The sequence below is a fragment of the Cnephaeus nilssonii genome (assembly GCF_951640355.1).
Source record: "Cnephaeus nilssonii genome assembly, chromosome: 3".
In the NCBI taxonomy this organism is placed as follows: Eukaryota; Metazoa; Chordata; class Mammalia; order Chiroptera; family Vespertilionidae; genus Cnephaeus; species Cnephaeus nilssonii.
In genome coordinates, this window is record NC_137074.1 from 34,473,266 (window position 1) to 34,498,474 (window position 25,209).

The window sequence follows — 25,209 nt, forward strand, 5'->3', positions numbered from 1 at the left end:
TTGTTCTAGGACTATTTATTACCTTTCAACTTTGTGTTTTAGGGTTCATTTTATCATAAATACATTTTCTGTAGGTCAAAGAACCATAAATATTAATGTTTGCAGCTATCATAAGTGTTTAGATATATGTAATGTAGAATATACATTAAAATTGTTATGTAGAATTGCAAGGGGGAACTACTAAGACCAATAAATAGCAGCTGCACGGCAAGAGATTTTAGCTGAATATAAGAACAGACTTTAAAAATGGGGTGATTTTTTTCCTTAAAAGAAAAAAATTAGTATTATATGATAGTGAATTCCTTATAAACAGATTTAGTCAAATTGCCCCTAGTTAGGGATAATATGAAGGAGACTTATGGGGTTATATATGACTAGATGCCCGATGCAAAAAATTCATGCAAGAGTAGGCGTTCCTTCCCCCAGCTGCCGGCACTGGCTTCCCCCTGGCACCCGGGACCTGGGCTTCCCTTGCAGCCCCAGCTTTGTCCAGAAGGTCATCTGGAAGGACGTCCGGAAGGATGTCCAGAAGGACGTCTGGTCTAATTAGCATATTACACTTTCATTATTATGGATGATATTTTAAGGCATTTCTAAACCTACAGTCTTCTATTCAAATGCCAGCTTTTATGTATACATTTGTCATAAAATGAACTTAAAAAAGAATACAGAGTGATATACTGGACCCCTCAAATTTGGTCACTCAGCATCTGATTTTAAAACATCTTTGCAGTTAACACTGGATATATAAAGTGGTAACTATGTAGGCACAATTTCATAAGATCTTCAAAAATAAACAAATTTCATAAGGTACTTTGAGGAAAAACTGTTTAAATGACTAACACTTGAACTGAGCATATAGTGAATTACTGATTGGCAAATTGAGAACTCAGATGAAATATTTCTATATATTAGGTATATATATTAGTTAATGCAAATATTTTTCCAAGTTAGTCTTTTTTTTTTTTTTTACACCTTTATGGAATTTGGCCAATCTCTTCAATTATTATGCTCTAATCTTTTAAGGACATTTATGGCCTCACCAGTTAAAACTGCTTAATATTGTATGAGATAAAGTGTTCCTGTGAAAAAAAGAAACTAGAACATTGCAGAAAACTACATGTTCTGGATTAGGATTTTAAAAGCACCTTACTTTATAGGCTTTGCTTTTTGGGATTGTCTCCTGTTATTCTACATCTAGGGTCTGTGATAATTGTTTATCTATACATGAAAAGGAAATGACTGTAGTCTCCTATAAATTTTTCTTTCTGGCAGAAAACCCAATAACTGCTGTGATATTCTTCTCTGCCCCTGCACACTACGGCAAAATAAGGTTAATTCTGATTTTTCCTCACCTCCCTTGCTCCTCACCACTCTCCTGCTATTTACTGAAGATCACATATCTGATATCCGACTCTCTCATAATTAGTGTGTCTCAGAAGACACACAAAATAAAAACAGCCAGTTAGATGAAAGAGGAGCCATGTGTCTATTCGTTGTTGTTATTAAAGAACACAAAAAAGAAAACTCAATGTGCCAATGTATCCTAAGCCCCTAGAATAATTATTGAATTTTCAAACCTAGTAATTTGCCACTGACTTTTGTAATGAAAACAATTCCTTTCTTTGTGTCTTTGTGGAGGGTTCTTAGTAAAAATGGAAAACTATCAAAATGCTGTAGAGAACTTAAAAAACAGGTTTTAGTCACTGACTATATGGAGGTTAGAAATTTTTTTTGAGTAACAGTATTTTCATGAGAAATTATTAAAAATAAAACCACACAAAATAATTAACTTGCTATGGATGTCTTTACATTTTATAAATATTTGATAATGACCTAGGAGACCAATTTAGGATAACTAACCTATATATATAAAGAGGTAATATGCAAATTAGCCAGGATGCCATAATAGTCACAACCGATTCAGGAGAAGGCTGCACTTGCAGATGGGCAGGAGGGGACTGCTTGCGCTGTGAGGCAAGCCATGAATGGTGCAGCCCCAAAGCGGAGAGACAGGGTGGTATGCCCAGGCGGCTGCCACCATCCGGCTCCAGCAGGCCCACCTCTGCACGTGAGCTGCAGAGGAAACACCTTTTCTGACGGCTCATTGGCTAAGCTCCCAGTAAGCCACCCGCAGCTTTCTTGATAACTTGGGTAATAAGAATCCAAGAAGGTGTCTAGGGTTTTTCCACCTCACTCCTGGAGGAAAAAAACAAATGTCCGCTGCTAGAGGGGCTAAGAAATCTCATATCCTGCCCTGGCCAGTTTGGCTCCATGGATAGAGCTTTGGCCTGCTGACTGCAGGATCCGGGTTTGATTCTGATCAAGGGCATATACCTAGTTTGCAGGCTCCTCTCTGGCTGGGGCCCAGCTCAGGGCTCATGCAGGAGGTAACCAATCGAAGTGTCCCTCTCACATTGATGTTTCTCTCTGTCTTTCTCTCTCTCTTCTACCCCCTCTAAAAATCAATGGAAAAATATCCTCAGGTGAGAATGCAAAAAAAAAAAAAGAAAGAAAGAAAGAAATGTTATATCCTGTGAAAGAGACATCTTTAAAATGCCTAAATAAAGTTGTCATTTTTTCGTGGTGAAGGGACTGGAGTCTGTGTTGATGAAAACACCTTGGTGGCCAGCAATGGCAGCAGCAGCGGGGTGATGGGGGTGGCGCCTTCCCCTGATCAGCCCGCAGAGGGAGGCCAGACAGGGAGTGGGCCTAAGCCATCAGTAGGACATCTCCTGAGGGCTCCCAGACTGTGAGAGGGGGCAGGCTGGGCTGAGGGACACCCCCCCCTCCAGTACACGAATTTCATGCAGTGGGCCTCTAGTTTTTTCAATAATTTTAGTGGAATAGCAGAGTCTATCTTCATGATTTGAAATACAAATGTTCACTTGAAAACAGTATTATTTTTTTCCGCATGAAACTGGAAGGCTGTTTTGAAAGATGAATGCTTCTAAATGGTGTTGATACTAGTCAAATTGAGTGGTACAGATCTAATCCTGAATTTCAGACATATCGTTGTCAATGTCTTTAAAAAGTCCTGCACTTCCTCTTCTTTGCCTTCACAGGTAAGCAAACAAATAAATTCACCAACCAAATGAACAGCAAACACACATTTTTAACTAGACTTCCACTCTAATTATCAAACTATAACTTTGCCTCCAATTACAACCAAAGCCCTGATTCTATACTTCTGTCCAGACCTGCTCTTTTTCTGAGCCCTCTGTAGTCTGCTTTCTTACTACTGGTATTTTGATTCGGCCCTGGGAAATGTTACTAATTTAAAACTAGAGGTTTGTTTCAAGCATCTCTGTTTGGCTGCTCACCAGCACTGAACACTATAAATGTCGAAGTCATTAAAAATGATATAGATGATCTTTGTTAATCTACTGATCAGTGCCATCATCACTTAGCTAAATACTAAAAGGATGCTGCCTGAGCGTATATAAGTATTGTTATATAAATTGAAGTGATTGATATCTTTACTAGTAGGCTATTGTATACATTTCTCAAATGTACCTTTGCCATTTGTTTTCTGGGCTTAAGTTAAAAGAGCAGAATGACTTCCACACTCATCTACTCAAATACTTTTGAGCACCTTGCATTGTTCTAGGTGTGGATATGGAGGGAAGGGGAGGGGGCAATACAAAGAATGCCTCTCCTCTCCTGGGGTTTGCGTTTTAATCCAATGTAATGGGAGGGAGACAGACACTTAACAAATGAAACTACACGAGCATGAGGTTATATCAGCTGGTGATCAGTATTAAGAAAAAATATATAATAGAGTCCAGGGCACAAAGGAAGGGGGTGAAGGTCTGACCTCTTTAGAAACAATTGCCAGCATGGATCTCTTAAAGGATGTAATATTTGGCCTGAACTGTAAATGACAGAAGTAATGGAGCAATGGGAGGATCATGGGGAAAAAAAATGTCCCTAGCAGAGAAAATTGCAAGACTTAAGACGCTCAAGCTTTTTGAGGAGGAAAAAGCATGTCAGGGAGTCTGGAAGGTTGTGAACAAGGACAAAGAGCTGTGAGACAATGCGGTGAAAGAGTAGGCAGTGGCCAGGTAATGGAGGGCTCTGTAGCCTTGGAAGTTTGGACCAGATCCTAAGCATAATGGGAAGTCATTAGAAGGTTTAAAAAGTGAGGCAGTGACATGAGCTGCTTTATGTTTTGAAAAGATCTCTCTGACTTCGTGTGGAGAATGGAATGAAAAGGGCAGTTTCTTTTCCCCAAAACGTTTGCCATGGTTGTAGTTTGAAGTGTGGTATGTTGGGAAGCACAGTGACCTGCTTTCTTTGGGCTTGCTCATTAGGACTCAGCCCTTCACACTTGGTCAACATTAATAAATGTAACTAATGGTCTATGAATACAACACAGAATCGACTTTTAAAAAGTAGAATATGTGCCTGAACAAATGCCTGACCAAATAGTTTTCAAATGAGTTTACACGTGATGCTTCTCAGATTATAGACTCACTTTTGCAAAGAAGCGCATGGGAATAAATTTAAATGGTCATTATAATGGATTTTAATTCAATCCTTCAAATACTTAAGTAGCTTAGCATGTGCTACATACTTTCTGGCAAGTTGCAAAAATAAATCAAATATGAACATTTTCTTCGAGAAGCTTGTATTAAAACCTAAGGCTCAAAAAAAAAAAAGTCTACATGTTTTATGACTGAAAAAAATATTTTTATCAATATTAACAGTTAATTAGTCACAAAAATTTTGCTTTGAATTACACTTTAAGACATGAGGCATTTTATGTTTCCACGGTACTTCTTTGTCTCATATTTTCATTGGTAATTCTTTGGCAGGTTCATATCCAAGGGAGAACCCAGGCCATTTCTACTATCTTTCCCTTAATTTATTTGATCTCCTTCATTTTATTTTGTAACAGAATGTGATTTTTTCCCCCACTTTCTATATTTCAGTTCTTTGTGGTTATTTTTCTATGTACTGTTTATGTTTGAATTACAAAAGACTTAAAAGGATGCTCTCAGCTGCAATTTCTCTGTTAGGTTCATTGTCATTTTCTATACTGAATGAGTTAGTTATCTCTTATCTATGTAAAAATATTTAGTTTCCTGTCCCTTCATTTCCTGTATTACTTTTCCTTTTATTTGTGTACTCTTGATTGCTAAATCCATTTTATTTCTTGAATTATTATTTTTAATATTCACATTTATTCTTTCAAGATCATGTTTGAGATTTGCATAGGATTTATAACTAACAATAGTCATTTGCATTTTGTTTTATGTCATTTCAGTATCAAGCAATTCACACTTTTATATCATAATGGTAATTTTCTTGGTTTTATTCTTTTAGCTTCCAAATAGAGAGTGGTTTTAGTTAATTATCCCGAATAGAAATGTGTTTAACATATTCTGCATATATTACAAACATATTCCCATTGGCTTCATACACATATACTTTGCCTGGGTAACAATCTTTTTCCTCCAAAAATTGTTAAAGACAATGCTCATTAGCTTTGTGGTATTTACTAACATGGGAACAAAATTGGAGGTAACTCTGATTTTTGTTTTATGAATAGATAATTGGAGGAATTTTTCTTCCATCTTGAAATTTTAAAAATCCACTATGCTATGTCTAGGTATTGCTCTTAATTGTTATATTTTTGGAGGGAAGACTTGGCCATTGAAATTTATACATTCAGGTCTTTCTTAAATTTAGAGAGGGTTGATTTAATTTATTTTTGCTTTTTTATTGTTTTCCTGAAATAAGTAGATTTGATCTTCTTGGATGCCTTTTGGGCATCTAACTAATTTCTTACATCATTGTTCTTTACTATTCTTGTGAGCTCTGCAAGAATTTCTTCAGTTTGTCTTCTGGTTCACTTACATGATTTTCTGTAGTATCCAATCTGCTATTCACTGTCTGCTTTCCAATTTTGAATTTGAAGAGCATATTTTTCCCAGCTGGAGTGTCTCAGTTGGTTGAGAGAGTGTCATCCTGTACACTAAAAGGTTGCCAGTTCGATTCCCAGTCAGGGCACATACCTGGGTTGCAGGCTTGGTCCCTGGTTGGTGCATGTATAGAAAATAACTGATCAATGTTTCTCTCTCATACAGATGTTTCTCTATCTATCATCTATCTCTATCTATCTATCTATCTATCTATCTATCTATCTATCTATCTATCTCCTTTTCCCTCTTCCTCTCCCTGCCTCTCTCTCTAAAGTAAATACAAAAATATATATTTTTTAAAAAGCATACTTTTATGCCAAGCAATTCATTATTTATGACCACATATTATTCTGATCATTTTTATTACTGCTTGTTTTAATTTTTTGGTGCAATATTCTCTTAAATGTTATTTTAAAGGTGAATAAACATTTTAGTTTTTCTCATATTTCTTGATATAAATGCTTCAGATGCATCCAGTAGCCCTGACTCAGCAGACTTTGTAATCTCTTACATTGCATCATCTTCTCAAACATCTAACTTTTGTCAGTAAGTTTGGTCAGAGGTTGGCATGTTACTGGCCCCACTTTGCATGTTATTAGTTCCATTAGTGCAGAAAATGGGTACAGAGGTAAAACTATGGCCAAACTCAGAAATATCAGTTTATTTTTTCAGTTGTTTCTTTTAACTCTGACCCATTTCCTGTGATGTTCCTCCCTTCATATTATAATGAGTTTACCAGGTTAGAGACACCATGCTGTGGTGTCTGGTGTGTCTATCATTACTGCCAGTGACTTTTCACTGTACTGTGACATGTTGCCAGCACTGTGACAGATTTGTTTGCTATAGACACTGGCATTTGAAAAGCTCTTCGGTACTTTCCTGAATAGCTGCTTCCAAACAGAGCCAATCAGCACCAGTGAAAAATAACCCATGTGCGTGGGGTCTGGTTGATTCATGCCCTGGCTGTTCTCACCTGCTAGCTCTTTGAGTAAAGGGATTTTTGAGGGAATCAACCAGAGGGTACGCCACTTATTTTTCAAGCAGACTGACTTTATTCAGAAAGGGCTCAGAAGATTTACTCTCAATATCTTGTTTAGCCTAGTTCCTATACTTTTGAAAAGCTTTGATATTTCTGGCTTGGGAATAGTACCGTTTTTTGGTTTTCAGCTCATATAAAAAGGTTTTTTTCATTTCTATACACCATTCATTTTTAATAGACATATGGGGCAGGGGAGAGTAGGCACCTGTGCACAAATACAACATCTGGAAGTCTCCAGTTGAATTAATTTTAGCAATGTAAGCACTCATTTTCAAATTAAAAATCTGGCAAGAGGAACAATAGTAATGTTTGCATTAAAATTAGCATAGAGTCCAACTGAAATATTGAATTAATAGGGATTAATTCTAGGAAATTTTGTTTATTTATGTTCAGAAATAGTTTCATAAAACCTAGCTAGCTGTATCACACATTCTTTGTCTTCTGAGTTGTCAGTTTGTTAATATTTAAATGATACCAAATGTAAAGAAAATGATGTTGTTTAAGAATGCATTGATCACCTGTGAACATCTATTCTTTAAAGCATAATTTCAGGCAAGAGTAACTGATGTTGCAGGCACAGTGAGTGTGGATGAGGATAATGCATCAAACTTGAATCGTTTAGGTACCTGGATGATTGCATTTAGTCTATCAGGACTCTGTACTATAGGCTGAATTATTAAAATTGTGTAGGAGTTATTTTTTCTTTTGGGGTTTATGATGATTATAAAGTATATTTCAGCTCATATTGCATAGAAACAAAGTTTGTTTTCATTGATATTTTATTATTAAATCAACTCACTGGATTTAAATCCAGAAGCATGATATTATGATGTAATGCTGATATTTGAAGGTCTAGTTGAAACTGGACTGAGAAAAATGATGGAGTCAAAAAGAGTAGAATGATAAAACAGGAAATTGCTCAAATTATTACAGCAAAATGGCGCCTGTTACCAGTGAGTGTATTCGTCTTCCGTTCAAAGAGCAGACTTTCACTTCAAAGTTGATCAAATGCCTTCCCTCTTTGCTTCTTCCAAAGTTCCTTATCTCATGGTTGTTTTTTTTATGGTAGCCAATGTTGTCAATTTACATAGAGAAAAGGATGGGCTTCCTTCTCTTAGGATCAGATCCTAAGAGCAAACCTGGCATTTGAAGAATCTGAATTAGTGACCCCTACCACTTGGGGTGTTTATTTTATTGAGCTTACTAACATTTGTATTCTGTGCCTCTGTTCTATTGTCTAGCGGTAACTGGCATAACTGTGTAATTATATGGTTTGTTTTATTGTAATAGATTTCAAAACACTCTATTATTATGCTGCTGTTTGAATTGTGTTTACTATATCATCACAAATATGTAAATTGAGTCAAATTATTTCCTTGGTTAACTGCAAACCACAAGTTATTACAGTGTTGTCACTTTCAAAATGCTGCGTGACAATAAAACCATTTGATTTCCTTTGTTCAGGCTTGAACCTCAAAAACTGAAATTATTACCTATAGTATACTAAGTACAGTTTTTGGAGCAGCAGTAGATATATCCTATAGACCATGCAAGGGCACCACATAACTATTTAAACGTGCTTTATAATTCTCATAGCAGCTTGTGGCTTAGTTGTCATTGATAACTTTTATTAAATTCTAAAATATTTTTTTCCCTTTGCCTAAACCTTAGACTCTTCCAGGGTTCAGCAAAACAATTTTTCTTTAAGAAAATTTCTGGTATTTTTATTAAGAAGCTACCATCCAACATGTTTCTTTACTATGAATTTTCAGTAGGCAATCTAATTATACTTTAAAGTACTGTTAGTCTATTAGGCAATAAAATTGTTTATAAACCTTGCTGTTTTTATACTCTCTTTAACTGCTCCTCTTTTCTTCTTCTTCGAGGTTTTAAATACAGACAAACAAAAGGATGTTGGATTTACATCTAGCTTCTTCTAGCCATCTGATTCTACCACCTGCCTTTGATTTCCTGCCTCCTCCCCTGCTGGCCGCCTTTGTTTGCCCTGTGTGTGCCTTTATTTTTCTCATTCTCTATCCCAGTCATTCAACCTCTTTTGAATCTAAAGGACAAATTTAAAATCAGATTTCCAACATTCAGAGCCAGAAGACACACAATGTTTATTTTATAATTTATGTATTAAAAAAGAACATTGTATTAATAGTCGATAAGACATGACTGAATCACCATGCATTTCTATGAACGAAGAAAAGAAAGCTCCTAGAAATTCAATTGATTCTTTTCATTGTTTTTTTTTTTTATATTACAATTCTTTTCCTTTTGCATACCTTCATTTAATTAAGAACAATTTCAGGGGATGATAGGACAGGTCTCTGTCAAAAGGGTAAAAGGACATTCTTCTTAATGCTAAAGCAACTGTGAATTGCAAATTTGAAAGTAAGTTTCTCTGGGGACTGGCAGCTCAGGTGTAGGTGTGTGCAATTTTCCCCTTAATGTTTCTGAAAAGAAGTGAATGAGAGAAATTCACTGTAGCATTCTCCCTTTTAGTCCAGGCCATGGTTTCATATTTCAGGTGAGCTTGAAGTCATGAATGTCCTTTAAGATTTTATCTATATCATTACTCTATGGAACATTGTCTATAAAAACTAAGACAATGACACTAATATTCTATTGTAGTATACCAGTGAAACAGAACATATATAGGCGCAATGTTTTTCTTCTGTGTTAGACTTTTTTTAGTTGAAATTGTAATCCATTTAAAAATATGAGGGACATGTAGAAAATATAGAAAGAACATATCAGAAGGTAGACATGATGTGAATAAAAACAGAGGAATGTGAAAGAGTACAGTGACTAAGGGAATGATGAATTTCCCAGTGTAGCTGAAACTAATTTGCCTGCGAGGGAGTGGCAAAGAAAAGGAAAACAAAGTTGTGAAAACCTTTATATGCTACAATATCATTGCTAGAATGTACATAATGTTTGTTTACATATCATTCAGCAGGTAACATGTGGTTATATATTCACTAGCTCCTGCTTCATCTTGATTCGGTGAATAATAATTACTAAGTAAATATAAGATAAGAGAATCATACAAAGATGAATATCTTTATATGTAAAAGTCAACCACTTGGGTAATTCAGATATTCAAAAGATGTTTTCTTACCACTATTTAACTTACACTCTTTCTTGGAAAAACTAAGACATAAAATTAAAATATATATGTATATTTTTCTACTACCATAAGAGAATGGATTTTTAAACATAAATATTAAACTGCTGGGGAAATACTAGTAAATATAAACTAGAAATACTGTAAATGAATTCCATCATACAACCAATTATAATTTTGCCCAGAAATGCAAGGGCATCGTCAATATAAATAACTGTTCTAATGTAATAGTTCATTTAAAAAAAATCACTAACATTAATAGCCATTCCTAATAAAATTGAGAATAGTAAAGTAACTTTTTGATATATTAAGATGAACACTAAAGCCTCTGCCAATATTAAATCTATAAAGATATACATTGAAAGGATGAGAACTAAACTAGGATGACCATTATCACTATTAATAATAAATATAGTTTTATAGGTTTTATTAAGAAAATAGGATATGAAAGAAAAATGAATACTATATATTGAAATAGAAGACATAAAAGTATAATGTGCATGTAACATTTTTTCTCTAAGAAGTCCAGATATATATGTTTAATTGGCCAGAAAAGAACAATATCCACAAGATATAAATTAAAAGACATTTTTGTTTCTGCAATCTTTGTGTTAAAAGCTCTATTTAAAAAAACAACAGAAAAACTAATAATTTAGAAATAAACTTAACAAGATATGTATAGGTCCTTTAAGATTTTAGAAACCAATTTTGTATATTTAAATTCACTCAAAATGTCAATAGTTATTTAGAAGTTTGAAAAAGGAACAAAAAATAAAGCAATAACAACACACAGGACTATTAAAGAAAATACTAAAGGAAAAAGAATAATGTTGAGGACAGAGCTAGTTCTACCAGATATTAAAGAATTGACAAAGCACCAACAATTTAAATATTATGCAACTGGCACAAAAACAGTGAAATCATATGTAGAATTTAATAAACTAGCCAGAATCAGATGCTATTATAGATCAAATGTACAAACGGAGAATTACAAAATTGGTTAGCTATTTTGTAATTACAATTTTAATTCATAGTTTATCAAAATAATTTCAGTTTTATTAAGTAATTAAGTATATTTTTAATCTACAAGAAACAGAACTAAATAGAAACTAAAATATAAGTAAATAGCTTATTTACTTATCAAATTACCAATTTAATGGCATAAAATACACCAGTCGTAGTTAGGATAAATAAACCAGCACATATTTCTAGAAGGAATGTAAATTTATATATATGTTTTAGAAGGCAGTTTTAAAATGTACATAAAAAAACCTTAAAGTTATATGTTGATGTTCACTATAAATTTTTGATAATTTAACAAAAAATCCTGATTTAAAAATAAACTTTTATATATAGGGTAGTATTATTTCCATACCATATAATTATATGTAATATAATCTAAATATTGTATGCTAAATGCTTTGAAAAAGTTAAAAATCTTAGAAATTAAGCTGAAAGGTATATGATTAATTTTTAACAAGGGATTACATCTGTGTTGGAATTCTTGGCAATTTTTTTAATAGCATAACATTTTTGTGTGTGTATAAATTTTGTCAGGGGAAATTTTACTAAAACTATAGAAAAAGTAAAATGCAATTTGAATTTATGGAGTGGGTAGGGTGACTGAAGAAATACCTTCTAAAGTCAGAAATAATATAAGAAGTCATTAGCAAAAGAAAAACAGACTACAAATAAATTTTGAATTCTGAGAATGTAAAAAGTAGCAGATAACCAAATGACTAAAATATTTAATGTATACCTATTTAGTAAAACTGGCAAGATTTTAACCTGCTTTTCTTGTTGTTTTTTTATTTGTGAAACAAGATTAAAAACGGGTATGTTTCTGTTTTGATCTTGACAAGCAATTCATAATTTTATGGCAGTATTCATATATCCTATCTAATAATAGAAAAATATGCAAATTGACCATACCTCTGACACGCCCACAAGCCACACCCACCATCCAATCAGAGCGAGTATGCAAACTAACCCAAACCAAGATGGCTACAGCCTCACAGAGCAAGGTTTCCTAGGTAACAGAGGAAGCCAAGCTTTCTGCCTGCCCTTGCCAGGCCTAAGCCTCCACTCAAGCTACAAAGTTTCAATTATAGAAGGTAAACAAATTCAAACAAATGGCGGCAGAATGGAGCTTGAGAGAGCAGGCCAGGGTTGCCGCCAGCAACAGGGGAAGCAAAGCTTTCCACACACCCTGGCCGGGCTCACTCGCTTAAGGCAACAAAGTTTCAATTATAACCCCAACACAAATGACTGCCGGCCTCGGAGGGAGCCCCAGGCTTGGCTCCGCTCCAGGCTACAAAGTTTCAATTGTAGAAGGAAAATAAATTCCAGATACCAGGGCCTCAGCTTGGGTTGCCAGGGGGCGTGGCCGGCCTGCAAACCACCACAGGCCCCTCGCTCAGGCCGCCCCACACCCCAAGGGAACCCCCACCTGATCCGGGACACCCTTCAGGGCAAACCAGCTGGCCCCAACCCCTGTACCAGGCCTCTATCCTATCTAATAAAAGAGTAATATGCAGATTGATCATCACTGCAACACACAATATAGCTGCCCCCATGTGGTCAAAGATCCTGCCCCCATGTGGACACAAGATAGCCACCACAAGATGGCCAGCAGGAGAGGGCAGTTGGGAGGCACCTGGATCTGGCCTGCAAGGGAGGGCAGTTGAGAGGGACCAGGCCTGCAAGGGAGGGCAGTTGAGAGGGGCCAGGCCTGCAAGGGAGGGCAGTTGGAGATGATCAACCCTGAAGGAGAGGGCAGTTAGGAGTGACCAGGCCGGCAGAGGAGGGAAGTTGGGGGCAAACAGGCTGGCAGCGGAGTGGTTAGGGGGTGATCAGGCTGGCAGGCAGAAGCCGTTAGGGGCAATCAGGAAGGCAGGCAGGTAAGCAGTTGGGAGCCAGCAGTCCTGGATGGTGAGAGGGATGTCCGACTGCCCGTTTAGCCCCAATCCGGGATCGGGCCTAAACGGGCAGTCGGACATCCCTCGAGGGGTCCCAGATTGGAGAGGGTCCAGGCTGGGCTGAGGGACAACCCCCCTCCGTGCACGAATTTCGTGCACAGGGCCTCTAGTTTCTAAATAAAAATGTAAAGCAAAAGCCTCTGGTTGTCAAGAATAGAGGAATCACAAAAAGAAATGGCTACATCAGCCTTCATGGTATAGGAAAGCAGGAAAGCTCTGTAGAAAAGCCAGTTTCCTTAGAGTGAAGACATGTTCTTAGTTCACACTCACCCTTAAAAAAAAGTCTGCTTAACCTTTAGCTGCTCCAGCCTAACTAGATTAACACTAGCTGGCACATACAGGTAATGATATTAGTATTACTTAGCATTTATAAAAAATGTTCTATTCACCAGACACTCATGTTAATCATGATTATATATTTATTTAATTTTTAAAACAGTGCTTTGAGGCAGATACTCATTATTCCTGGGAGGAAATGGGTATTACACAGCCTGTAAAATTCCCTCCTTCATTCCTGCCCCACAGAGATTTTTAATACTGTTGAAGTATGAAAACTGTTGATTAAATGGTAGCTCGGAGCACAGCGTTATGGGGTCACCTAGCTGGTTTCAAATACTGGTTCTTTTACTTCTTAACTGTGAAGCATTAGATAATTTATCTATCCTGACATTCGAGTTTCTTGGTATATACATGAAAATTGAAAAAAGATAATTCTGATGGCTAAGTACCCATCAGTAGATGAGTGGATAAAAAAAAAAAAAGTGGTTTATTGACACAATGGAATACTATGCAGTGTTAAAAAGAAGGATCTCTACTCTAGCTGGTTTGGCTTAGTGGATAGAGCGTCGGCCTGCGGACCGAAGGGTCCCAGCTTCGATTCTGGTCAAGGGCATGTACCTTGGTTGTGGGCACATCCCCAGTAAGGGGTGTGCAGGAGGCAGCTGATCAATGTTTCTCTCTCATCTATGTTTCTAACACTCTATCCCTCTCCCTTCCTCTCTGTGAAAAATCAATAAAATATATTTAAAAAAATAAAATAAATAAATAAAAAGAAGGATCTCTTACCCTTTGAGACCACATGGAGGGACCTGGAGAGTATGATGCTAAGCGAAATGAGCCAGTCAGAGAAAGACAAGTTTATCACATGAATTCACTTATATGTGGAATTGAAGGAACAAAATAAACTGATGAACAACATAGATACAGAGACATAGAAGCAGGAACAGACTGATGAATTTAAGAGGGAAGAGGGGATAGGAAGAGATTAAACAAAAAACTTAGGAGCATATATGTATAATCAATGAACACAGACAATAGTGCTGTAGGCCTGGTAGTAGAGTGGGATGGAGGCGGTCGAAGGGGTCAATGGGGAAAAAAGGGGGATATCTGTAATACTTTCAACAATAAAGATACATTAAAAAAATAGAACATATAGAACTATCTAGAATAGAACCTAACACAGTGTTAACTCAATAGATAATAGCTGTATTTATTATTTGAATCTTTTTCAAGATTTACAAGCAATAAATGAATATTTTTATTTTTCTTATTTTTTAAATATATCTTTATTGGTTTCAGAGAGGAAAGGAGAGGGAAAGAGAGAAAGAAACATCAATGATGAGAGAGAATCACTGATTGGCTGCCTCCTGCACGCCCCCCACTGGGGACCAAGCCTATAACCACATGTGCCCTTGACTGGAATGGAACCCAGGGCCCTTCAGTCTGCAGGCCTTCGCTTTTCCACGGAGCCAAACAAACCAGGGCAGAACAATGTTTATTTTTTAATTATTATTCTTTTGGCAATCTTCACCTGAGGATATGTTTACACTAATTTTTAGAGATAGTGGAAGAAGGGGAAGAGACAGAGAGAGAGAAACATCTATGTGAGAAAGACAGATCGATAAGTTGCCTCCCACAAGTGCCCTGACCTGGGCCAGGGATATAGCCTGCAACTGAGGTATGGAATCTGTGACCCTTCAGTTTTCCACAGGCTGATGCTCTATCTACTGAGCCAAACCAGCTAGGGCAAGAAATGAACAATTTTTAAAGCCATTTTGTTAATTACTTTAACTTAGCAAGTTAAGTAATACAAGATTAAAAACACAAAAACACATTTTCTGCCTTTAAATATATAATTTGTTAGAAATAATAATCACATATAGAATGTATCTTAATATTGTCAATGTATTACAATACCGTAATGTAAATAAAGTAATAACATTTTATTTAATAAGATTAATCAGGAAAGATTTTCATCAAGAGATATTTTTAGAGCCTGGTTTTAAGGAAAACTTTATATCTAAAACATGCTAATTGTCACACATTTATATAATACAAAAAAAAAAAGAAAACTAAAGTAAAAATTACCCATAAATTGGTAACCCAGATTTTTAAAAATATATATATTAATATTTTAGCATATTATATTATGGTATTTCCATGTGTGTGCAACATATATTTTTTTTAAAAAAATATTTGATCATTTCTTATGTAGAAATTTATTATTTCCCCCACTCAAGATCATTTTTAAAATTTTTGACAGTTTATTAAATGTGATTCTTATGAGTGAACTAACGATAAAAAGCGCATTCCTTGGCTTTGGGGTGGGGACAGAAGGGTAGGCAGTAAAGATAAGAAAAGAGCAAATTAGTTTTATTCAGTGAAAGATGGGGTAATATATTTGGTTGAAAAACAGCAGGAAATAAAATTCCACATTTGACAGGGAGAGTTCATATCTGGCTCTAGTCCTGGCAGCATGACACTGGTGTAGAGGAGAATGTCTGAGAGGCCTCAGTTCCTACCACAGTAACTCTTCACCACCTCAGCAACATCAAGTTTGCACTGAATAGCCCCTTCACCTTTCACTTGTGGCTTGACCCTCCCCTTGCCTTGCTGTTTCGTGTTTAAAATGAGATATCGGAAAGGTAAGTCCAAAAGTCAATGACGTTCCATTCTAAGCTGAATCTGTCCCAGAGCCACTGTGTAAAGCAGAGGAAGCAGGGCCCGGAGCGCTTTTACAACCTGGGAAGCTGTGGGCAAAGAAACACTCTGGAATATGAGCTGTCTGGGCCATCCTCACATCTTGTTCATCTTACTGTTCCCATGGCAGCCACATCCCCATACACACGGAAGATGCCCCAGAAATGCACGAGACAATAAACTGTGAATTAGATGGGAATATAATTAGCACTCCCCAAAGTCATTTTTTTTTTAAAAGATAATGACATGTTTTCTGAAATGAATTCTGGTAGCTATTAGTTTTGGTCGTCTGGCAAATAGCTTTACTGTTTTCCTGAAACTGGCAATAGAACAAATAGAACAAATGTGTCGAGGGTTTGGATATGTGACTCCGTTCTCTCTAATCACGTTGTCCCCTCTGGTGGGACCTTGTGACTGTCCATGAGAGAACAGAGCACAGGCAGGGGCAATCCATCAGAGCTTTCCGTAGGAGGAAATGTTAGGGGAGAGGAAAGACTTTTATTTCTGGTTAAGACAGAATCGCAGGGGCTAGAACTACCCTCCTGCTTGGAACAAATCAATATTGTACACAGCATATGAAGCAACAGCCTCAAGACATTGGGAGTCAGGCACGGAGGGAAGTTATCCATAAGATAACAGAAAGGTGACTCACAGGTTGCCCGGCTCACTGCCTAGATAAAGACTCTAGACTTGGTGCTGGGGAAGGGAACCCAGGCAGGGCAGGCCTGTCTCCCAGCCTGGATGGAGGAGATGGAGCAGGGAGTTTGGGGGAAGCCAAGGTCACGAGCGTCTCTATTCCATCTTACTGTTAAGCCACTTCAATTTGGATTTCGGTCATTTTAAGGAAAAGATACCTATTGCACCTTCTTATATGTCATTTTCCTGTCCATTTTCTTATTCCTGAGTTCTGTTTGAAGTCAGTGGCACCGCAAGCCTGGCTGACAAGTGCCCCTTATGATGTAGCCTCAAGTCTATAAGCGGCAAGAACGACAGCCTTTAGAGTGATTTTCGAATTAAATTGTTAAAATGTGTTTTTTAACTTAGTACTTTCTGGAAAAAATCTATTCTTCTGTGGACAGGCTTACAGCTATCTTCCATTAGGACTGGAAATTGACTTTCTCGCCACCGGCACTTGACAGGATGTTTATTTTCCCCTTATAACAATTGCCAATTGTCCACCAATTTCTCTTCTCAGGGAAATAACAAAGGTCAGGTGTGATGAACTACACTCTCTGTAGCCTCTCTCGCTGACAGTTTCTTTACATCCATATTTGACATTGCTCATTCAGTCGTTCCCATAAAAGAAAAAAGAAGACAATGCAAAATGCTGTCCGTGAGGGTGGGGCAGTGTGAAGACAAAGGTATGTGCATGGTATTCTCAACCTGACTACTAAACCTGCTACCCAACGAGGGAGGACAGAATGTCAGTTCGGATACGCTTTTTTTTTTTTTTTCTTATTTCAAAAAAGCTCTGCAGCTTCCAGATAAAATGTAACCTTGCAGTTGCTAAGGTAACTGGCTTTTTTCTCCTCCTTAGGAATAGCAGAACAAATTAGGTGAAGAAAACTTCTGTAAATTGTCGATACATGGATGGCCTAAGGCTGCAATAGCTAAATGGTTCATTGGAATCCTAGGTAACCCTATAGGGGCAAGTCACCTAAAAGATGTATTTGATGTTGATCTGACTTGTTGCTTCAGCAATGTAATGCAAATGGGTAAAATCATAGTCAGCACTCCTTTTCTAGTTTTCACAGCCTTTCTTCCCCTTGTTAATTTTATGCAACTTAATGGCTGTCAATGTTCCTAAGAATGAGGCCCAGGAGAGAAAAAAATTTAGATACAATAAAATACGGTAAGGTTGATTGTTGGCAATGTATGAATATTTCATAATCAGCACAAATTTAGCATTACGTGTTGCTATTTCCCTGTGACTGCTATTCCCTGGGGCTTCCTTGTGATGTGGCATCATTAATCTCTTGTCACTCTGTTGGAAGGATTACTTATGAAAATATTTGGAATTAGAGACGTATAGTTTGTACAAGAAAATCAAGTCATTGTGTTTGCTTTCAAAGGATCTCCATGTATTTTGATACTAAAACACATTAATAATATATATGCTAGTTCATGGTTTCTAAGATGCATATTTTTCTGTATTTTAATATTCCTGAAATTAGAATGGTACCTTAAAATTGTCATTGGCCACTGCTTTACTTTTTAAGTATTTGTGATGCATATGACAATCAATGATGTCAGAGACTGGGTAAAATATAGTATTGATTTACTGGTTTCAAGGACTTTTGGTAAAACTTTCCCCGTAAACTATTTTCAACTTGTCTTACTAACTAGCACTTTCCCAACAAAACACCGTGAATTTCTAGACCCGCCTTGAGTGAAACCAGCTGTCACAGCATGTAGCAGTGCTGTGGATATCACTGCTTTCATCTGCAAGTCTTTGGTGGACGATTCGGGTATCACGGGATCATCTTTGTCTTCCTGTGCAAACAACGCTTCAAAACAAACTAGTAAACAAAGTGGATTCATTCTGAAGATCCTGCAAAGGAAGAGCTTTGTTTGCTAGTTAGTGGAGGTTCATTGATATTGTCTCCATCGCATGCCTGGGCATGTGATTCACAAGTCACACACATTCATAAGACACCTGCCCTGGGATAGCAGCTCTGGCTTGTGGTGGGCTTTGGAGGCAACTGACTCTGAGTCAAGTCACTCACTAGCTGTGTCGCCTGGCAAGTCAGTTAATCTCTCTCAAACTTAGATTCACATCTAAAAGGGCATAATTGTATTTCTGATTTGGTTACTATTAAAGAGCAAAACAAATGAAATAATATATTGCACCATAACCGGTACTCAATAAATGGCCTTTTCCTTTTTTTTTTCTCTACACCTACAACTGAATTACTTTTTCTTTTGTGCCAAATTAATGGAAAACACCAACTTTTATGTGTCACCATTGTGAAGTTAATATTTCTAATATGATAAAAAGTTATAACTAGGAAATGTTAGTGTTACTTGAGTTGGGAGATTTAAAGAACTAAAGCAATTGACTCATAAAGCCCAAACTGAGGAAAGTAAAATCTATAATAATAAAAGCATAATATGCTAATTAAATCAGACTTCCGGATGAAGCCGGGCTGCCAGGGAAGCCCAGGTCCCAGGTGCCGGAGGGAAGCTGGTGCTGGCAGCCGGGGAAAGGAAGGCCTACTCTTGCATGCATTTCATGCTTCGGGCCACTAGTTTTAGTACAAGTTTTAAAAATAATTGAATAATCTCTATAAGCTAGAGATTGCATATTTCATATGTATGGTACACTTTTTATAGTTTTATATTTTATTGTATTAAAATCATATTAGTTAATTAAAAGGAAGTTGCACTTCAGTCTCACATTCATATATTTACCTATACCATTTATTATATGTGCTATTTTTAGTATGATTTCTGCCTTTTTGCCATCCCTGGTCCACTTGTGGTGGTCAAGTGTTTCAGGAAATCTTTCTCATTTGAAACTTTACTTGTTCAATGCTGGGAGTTCTTTTAAAATTAAGAATATGATTTAATTTTGTTTCAGCAATTACTTCCAGTTTTCCAAATGTGTATTATTATTAATCCATTCGAGGAGCAAAGAAGGTTGCATTTTTATATGGCCTATTTTATTTTAAAAGCACTTAAATATTCTTCAAATGTTTCCTCATTCCCAGTTCTTAACTGGTCATGAATTTAATCAAGAACCCAGTACCCGTTGACGAAAAAGAAACATAATATCAATGTCAGCGTATTTGCGTTAAACTTACATTATACATTTCAAGGCAAAATGTATTTTAGCAATGCTTGCTAACAACTTTAATTCAATGGCATTGAAAAATGACCCGAACCTTAATGTAAATATAGTGCTAACCATAGCTTTGGTTGTTTAAGAAGTTCTTTAATTGTGGAAACATATGACCCAGAAAATATCCCTCGAGTTTCATTTCAGTCACTCCAAAATACTATTACTTAATTCATTATAGTAAGTCTAGCACAACAGAACCTTGGTTAGAATAGTGTGTGTAACCATCTTGTCCATTGCAAGTTGTTTAATAAATATTTGAAAGTCTTTTCTAAATCAGTTGAGATTAACTCTTTGGAACTTATACTTTATAGTTTAATTAAAAGAAAGTTACACCAGTCTCACTTTCATTGCTTTTAGATCTATTTATTACTGGGGTTTTATTGATCTTGTTTTGCGTGTGTGTGTGTATATATATATATATATACACACATATATATATATGTGTGTGTGTGTATATATATATATATATATATATATATATATATATATATTTAGCCATTAACTTTAAGAAATTAAAAATAAGGAAAAACATCAATTGCCACCTGGCTCAAAATATATTTGTGCATAACAGATGCTTGAAATAAAGATCCTACAGAAATCTTATCAAATTTTTCTCAGATCAACTGATATTTACTTTGTATATTTTAAAATTGAAAATAAAATTGTGTCAAATGTTTTTAAGAATGTGTATATAATTATAATTATACTGTAAAATCTATATTAAATACTTAATATAAAAATAAAATATGCTATTTAATCAAATAGAAAGAGGCATATTTTGAAAGCATCCATTTTGACACTTAATAATTATTAGTATGTAGCATACTTGATTTCATGTTAAAAATGAATGTGGGATGATTATGAAAGAATATAAAATATAATAATTATCTCTTTAATCAGAACAATATTTTGCATGTGGTTATTCAGAATAGATTATTCCCTTGTAATTGGATATTATAATTTTATAAGTTGAGTCAATGGAAGGTGCTTAATATGCTTACAGAAATAATTAAAATAAGAACACACAACAGATTTGGGAGACATACTGCATAATAGAAAACATATATTTTTGAAGTCAGAGAGATGTGGGATTGTAAGTCTGTACTTAATTTTGGTGTACACTTGAACAATTTAACTTTTCTGTGCATAATGGAGAAAAGATACTTATATCAGTTAGCTATTGCTGCATAAATATCCATTCCCAAAATTAGTGACTTGAACTAGTAAGGACTTATGCTTCACTAGCCTATGGCTCACTAGCCTACGGCTCAACCAGGTTCCCTGTGCTTCTGTAGTTAGTTGTGTGGATCAAGTAGGTGGTTCTACTGATCTTGGGTCTGGTGGTTGACTGCCTGAAGTTTGGCCCAAGGTGGCCTCACCCTGAGACAATTGGGCTGTCTTTCATGTGGTGACACCTCCTCCAACAGGCTAGCTCCGGCTTGTTCTCATGGCAGAGATGGAGATCCAAGAGAGTGAAAAGCACACAGGTATTTTGGGATTGGCATACTGTCAATTCTTTGATCAAAGCAAGTCAGAAAACTAGGTCAGACTCAAGGAATATTGAACAGGTTCCACTTCTTTTTCTTTATTGATTACATATGTGTCCTTATCCCCCCACTGCCCCCCCCCCACTCATGTCCTCACCCCCCTGGTGTCTGTGTCCATTGGTTAGGCTTATATGCATGCATACAAGTCCTTTGGTTGATCACTCCCCCTTACCCCTGCCCTCCCCTACCTTCCCTCTGAGGTTTAATGGTCTGATCATGCTTCTCTGTCCCTGGATCTATTTTTGTTCATCAGTAGACACAGCTGGTGAGACAATTCACAGCCAGGAAGGGCAGAGGATGCCTGGAGAACAGTAAAATCAGGGATCTGGGCTGGAGAGAACTGTGAGACCTCCAGCCCCGAGGGTCAGAGGGACACCGCAAGGCACCGAGGCCGCATCCCTTGGGACAGGCGTAGTGTCTGACTGTGAAAAGTAGGTCCGCAGGGCTGCTGGTGGCAGGGGATTCTAGATCTGGGTCCACAGCCAAGAGAGAAGAGGGTAGGTTCCACTTCTTGATGAGAATACCTTTGGAATAGCAAAGTGTGTGGATAAAGGACAGAGTACAGAATTCTGGACATTTTTGCAATATATGGTAGTCCCTATAAGAGTATTTGGCAGAAAATATATGCTTAATAAAATTAATTGATTTAAGTTAATGTTTAGAACTAAAACATTTAATTTCTTATGTTCTTTTGTGTGGTTTTTTTTTATAAGGCTCACGTATAATTAATCACTTAACTGCTTGCAAGTTCTTCTAAAACTGCTTAAAATAATTTGTTTCAAATGTTAAAAAATTGAAATAAGGCAAAATTTTACTTTAAGAATTCATGGAAAATAATATTACTTTTAGAAATTATGTTCTCAGAATGTTTGGGCTCAAAACATATCTTTGGTGGGAAAAATACTTTCCTTCACAATGCTTGGACATGGGATAGTGCTTTCTATTTTTCTATTCATTTATTAGTGTATGTTTTGTTCTTTTCATTGTGGTGGAAGAGAGTATATCATAAAATAAAGTTTTATTTTATTAATGAGATAAATTATCTTGGTGTATTTAAAAATATTTTGAAGTAATTATAAACTTGATGAAAAGTGGCAAAAATAAGACAAAGTTTTCAGGTATCTCCAAACCAATTTTGTCTAATATTAACAGTATACACGACCACAGTACAACTTTTAAAACTTAAAATTAACATTAATAACACTATTATCTAAGGTATAGATCTTATTTACTTTTCCCTAATGCTTTCTGTTTTCTGTTCCAAGATCCTATCTAGGATCCAACAATGCATTTGGTTATTTCTCCTTAGCCTCTCTAGTGTATGAAACTTCCTCAGTCTTTCCTTTTCCTTCATGAACCTAAAACTTTTTGAGAAGTGCTTATCAGTTATTTTGTAGAAAGCCCCTCAGTTTGGATTTGTTTGATTTTTCTCATGATTGGAATGAAGTGGTGCATTTTTTTAAAACCCCAATACCCAGAAAGGATGCTGTGTTCTCCATGCACCATATAAAGGGGTTAATCTTCGTTATATGGTGATGTTAACCTGCTCACTTGTTAAAGCAGATGTGTGTGAGGATTCTTCACTGTAAAGTTAATAACTTTCCCTTTTTAATTAATAAATACCTTCAGGGAAATATTTTGAGATATGCAACCCCAACATCCTAGTGTCTAAACATCATTCTGCAATATAAGGAACAAGGACACCTTGGAAAATTGGTTGATTCCAGATGGGGCAGGATACATTCAAGATGAACCTGAAACATCTCACAGTGAGAAGTTAAAGAAAGTGCTAAAAAAAGATGGGGGCTGACAAAAAACAGCAACACACATGAGACAAACAGAAGAAGCTCCTGATGGCTGAAGCTAAAACAATTTGAATGGAAACATAACTAATTTTGGATTTTCACCCACAGAACAATACACATCTTGGAGCCCATATTGATATAAATATTTAATTAAATACATAAATATTATTCAGGGTGGATGTCTTAGCTGGGACTACTCTAACAAAATACCACAGACTCGGTGGCTTAAATAAGGAACATGTTTCTTACAATTCTAGAGCCTGGGAAGTCCATGATCAGGGTGCCAGCATGGCTGAGTGCTGATGAGAGCCTTCCTCTTGGTGTGCTTTCAGCTTGCCATCTTCTCACATCAAGGACAGGGAGAGCAAGCTCTAGCACCCCTTCTTCTTCATAAGGTCACTAATCCTCCCATGAGAGAACCACTCTGATCATCTCATCTAAATCCAATTACCTTCCCAAGTCCCTACCTCCACATACCATCATATGGTGGGTTAGGACTTCCAGATAGGTTTTGGGGGACACAAATATTTAATTTATAACATTGAATAAGATATAAGCATTTCTTAAAGGAGAATTCCGATGAATAAAACTACAAAGATAGGGGAAAATAAGCAAATAATATACATAATAATGATGTTTGTCCACTTTTGGATCTTAAAACTAGTAAGCAAAAATTTGAAGAAAAATAGGATTTGCATACTATCTTTCATTTTAAAAATAATGATTTAAAAAAACATACCAGTGTTGCCTGCTCTACCTATGCATTTTTTGTTTGTTTGTTTGTGTGTTTTTTTGTTTGTTTAGTGTGTTTTGTTTTTTTTTAGCACATATCCAGATGCATCATTTTTTAATACCTAGAGAAAATCATTCAATTTTTTAATATTGTAGTCTCTGGCTAGGCACCAAGTTACAGAACAAAAAAATCAGGTTCCTTGGTGCTTCTATAGTTTTATTAGCTTGGCACAGCAGGTGAAAAATACAAAACCTCAATTTGTGTTATCTTTTGGAAGTTCCCCAGTTCAAAAAGGCCCATGTCTTGTCCTCTAGCAGAGTGATTATTAGAAAACCAGGTGCTGTGAAGATGTTCATAAATCTAACCAGCTGCACGTGGGATTGAAGCATGGACTAGATTTAAAAGCTGTATAAAATGGAGAAAAACACATACCTATAACTTACTTGTTTTAGAATATTCCATGCTTTGTTGCATATTTTTTGTCTAGAGGAGGTGGCATATCCTAAAAATTAAAAGAGACTAGACATCATCATAATTATCTATGCATTTTTCCTTTATTTGTTTTTATATGATAAACTGAATGTAAATGCAATTATAGAGGGAAAAATCAGATATGTAAGTCAAAACTCTGAATCACAAAATGTAAGAGCTTGGAGGTAGCTAGAAGTCACTTAGTTTGATATGTTCATTTAACAGACATGGGAGTTATAACAGAGTTTAAGGAACTTGTAAGATTTGCTATGGTCTCACCCTTTCATTAACTTTGTAGTGATTCGTTCATGATTAAAGAAATTTGACTTATTTAGAAGAGATGCACAATTTTATTTCCAGAATAAGTCATTAACAAACAGAAATTAACAAGCAAACTAATGATAATTTTCAAATAGCCCATTTTAATATTTAGCTCATCAGATTATAAAGCATAGTTAAAATATTCATAGCTTACTATAAAATTATAATTATAATAAAAAGGCTTATAGATAGTAAGCTGTGGGGGAGCTATGTATTTAATTGCTGAGTCTAATAGTTTGGAATAATAATGCTTCAATCTAAATATCATTGTCTTGGATATTCCTTTATTTATGGATGATTCATTAATTAGTTCAAAGGTACAGTGGAAAATGAAAATCATAAAGTCCCTGTCCATGAAGAACTTTTAGTCAAAAGGAGGAAAATTAATAAGAAACTGATCATTAAATATTTAGGCTTTTTTATGTTTAAAAGCTG

General features: G+C 36.0%; 1 protein-coding gene across 4 annotated transcripts in view; it reads left to right on the plus strand.

Moving 5' to 3' along the window:
* The window catches only part of NAALADL2 (N-acetylated alpha-linked acidic dipeptidase like 2), a 1,181,205-nt gene that overhangs the window by 388,966 nt on the left and 767,030 nt on the right, over positions 1 to 25,209 (plus strand). The gene's annotated exons all lie outside the window — the stretch shown is intronic.